Source organism: Chrysochloris asiatica, unplaced genomic scaffold (assembly GCF_000296735.1).
Source record: "Chrysochloris asiatica unplaced genomic scaffold, ChrAsi1.0 scaffold00216, whole genome shotgun sequence".
Taxonomy (NCBI): domain Eukaryota; kingdom Metazoa; phylum Chordata; class Mammalia; order Afrosoricida; family Chrysochloridae; genus Chrysochloris; species Chrysochloris asiatica.
Window position 1 is genome coordinate 3,156,924 of NW_006408734.1, and position 3,223 is coordinate 3,160,146.

Here is a 3,223-nt window from a genome sequence, read left to right on the forward strand (position 1 = left end):
TTCTATATATCTATATATATCTATATATATAGATATATATAGATATATAGATATAATATTACCATAAACTAGTTGAAAAGTCAATTTGACATAAAGGACTACAGAAAAAAATCATACTATGATCATTTTATATCACTATCTTATGTATAATAGTTGTTAGAAAATGGAGATAAATTATCTAGGGTTAATGGTTTCATTCTTATGATGCATAGGTGAATTTTAAAAATATATATACTGTGTGTATAGAAGAAAAAATAAAATCCATCATATTAATAATAGGTCAAATGATCTTTCAGGAAAAATGGTAGAGACAATTTTTGTATCTGGAGACAACTGTAACCAAAATAGACAAAATATTAGAAATATCCTTTAGAGAATAAAGCTTCTACCAACAGGGGAAATACATCATTCACAAAATGGTTTCCTTCTTTTTCTTCAGTGAAACAGTACATGATTATGAACAGTAATTAACTCCAAAGCAACAGGGAAGTTGGATAGAAAGAGGCATACCTAAAATGCTGGATAATTAAAGTAAATGAAACAGGAAGCATCCACTGGGACATAAAATGTGATGCTCTAGCACAGCTTTTAACTGTTACATTAGTGCCCCTAAATCATATGTTCCTTTTAGCTCCAATAACTTAGGTCAAACTGGTTCGTTCTACTAAGGACTCAAATGAGCTTAATGTCCCAGCTGGTTGATGTCAATGGCAAAGATGCACTTGAAGAATTATATATTATTAAGGAGGCATGTGATTTTTCTACATTCCTGTATCAGATCAAAATATTTCATTTATTTCTGAAAGTGTTTTTGATTGTAATGGATACAATTCATCATTTAATTAATTTCCCTATGCATCTTGTACTACCACTGTACTATAGTTTTTGGAAGAAGAAGGGGAAGCATCAAGTGTGATTCACTGACATTTTTAAAGAGGGTTATTACTGCTTCAGAATTTCTAAAAGGTTAAGTGTATGTTTGAATGTAGTATAAGCATGATTAGAATTCTCTATTGCTGCTTAAAGACTTCTGGTGTGGCACTGTGGGTCAGCACTGGACTATGAACCACAAGGTTAGAAGTTCAAATCAAAAAGCTGTTCCTTGGAAACCCTGTGCATGGTCACTATGACACTGAATGAGAAGGAACGCGACTGCACTTAGCAGCAACAGCATTGCTGTTTAGACTGAAATAAATGTTTCAAGAATCCACATGAAATGCATTTTTAAAATATCAAAGGAGGAGATAGAAAGAAAAGCAATATTAACATTAAATGCTACAGGGAGATAACAAAAATAGATTAAAATCCTCATAAAATTTTAGGAAAAACTAATATAATATTAGTAAATGCTACATGATTATAGAAGGAATTTTAAAATTAGGACCATTTCCTCATGCCACAGATTATCTGGATTAAAAAATATATATAATCATCTAAATGTTATTTCTAGATCATATTAGATATTATTGAGAATAAGCTGAAAAACCAGAGTTCCAGTTCATATATGCATGTGTTCATTTCAGATAAAATGATTTTTGTTTTTTGGTTTTCACTTTCTATAGGAAACCCACAGTTCAGTTTTTATTCAGAGCAAAACAAACAACTTTTGATTACACTAGGAGAAACTCAACTTTAGGATCTACAATCTGTACTATATATGCAATGAAGACAATATTCTGCCAATACAATTGATTTTCTGCTGCATTTGTCTCCTGTTTGTCTAATGTTAACAATTATAAACATAGCAGTGCAACTAGTATTGGAATAATCCTGACAGTGTTACAATGTCAGGCACAACATTTTATTTCTTTTCACACCACTGGTTCTCTTTGCATACCTGGGATTTCTTCTCTTTAATAAAGTTGTTTTTTTATATTGAAGGTTTTACAAATCTTTTCAGAAGTTTTCCCCTTGATCACATTAGCAAAAGTCTTGCAAGTAACATGAAGCAAACCTTTGATATCTAAGTAGTTTGCAGCCAGAATAAGTTCAAAAGTGTTCCCTGGTCAACTCTCAGAATTTTTGGTCCCAAACAAAGATATAATCTGTTCTCTTTTCTTTGTTCTCATCATCCTCAGCAGGAGGCAGGACATCCTTGTGATGGGTGCACCACTGAATAATGCTTTTTTTAATATTGCTGCATTAACATTTGGTAGAGGATCTGGGTCATCATCTCCTTCATCATCCATTCCCAAATCTGCCAACATGGTCTTGATAGTCACAGATTGTTTGGCAATTTCCATATCAACTTCAAATATCTCTCCATCAAAGCTATGCAACTTAATTGAATGCATGGTGTTCGAGCCTAAAGAGGCAGCAGACCCAAGGCTGGCTAGAGTTGGGGAGTATCAGCACAAACAGAGGAACAAGACAGAGAAAAAGGCCACTCAAATAAAATGTTCTTAAAACATATCCCTGTGATCAGTGGATGGCTCAGACATGTTCTCCAGTAATACACTTGTCTTAGTTTTATTCAGGTGACTTTTAAAAGAAAAAGAAAATAAAGGATAGTTTTGCTGCCATTGATAAAAAAAAGGATTTAAGGTCAGGTTAAAATTAAATTTTTCACAAAACTTAAGTGAGTATCTTCCCAAATCATTGAAACTTTGGAACAAACATATAGGAATGCTGATGGATATAAATATGTTAGTAGGTTGATCAGGTATTTTAAGGAAGGTCCAGAAGACCTCAAAAATGGCCCAAAAGAAGTTAGATCATCAACTTCAGTGAATAACGAAATTATAGCTGAAGTCCAGAAATTTGTGGAAGAATTACCGCTAATATGGAGTTACCAATGTTAAGATGTCAAATGGTTCAACATTTTCAATTTTAAGTGAATACCTTGGCCTCAACAAACTTTCCACTTAATTGATGCCAAAGGCATTTTGTGAAAATCGTAAAGCTCCAATCTCATCTTTCCACAAGTCTTCAATCAAGATCTAAGCTAATAAAGATTTTATCAAATGAATCATAAGCAGGAACAAGTCTTGGATTTATCAATACATACCAGGGAAGAAAGGCCAACTAAAACAGTGACTTTCCAAAGGATCTCCTGGGTCAGTTAAATTCAAAGCAGACACGTCAACTCAAAAAGTCTATAACTTTTTTTTTTTTAACAGTAACTGTGTTTAAGTATTTTCAAAGGGTAATCTTGATAGATTTTCTCAAAGGACAACCAAGGGGCTTGTTATGAAGAAGTTTTAACAAAATTGAAAACTTATTG

General features: G+C 32.7%; 1 pseudogene; it reads right to left on the bottom strand.

Moving 5' to 3' along the window:
• Positions 1-1,801: 1,801 nt before the first annotated feature.
• LOC102838663 lies at positions 1,802-2,294 on the bottom strand (annotated as a pseudogene).
• Between the last annotated feature and the right edge of the window lie 929 nt (positions 2,295-3,223).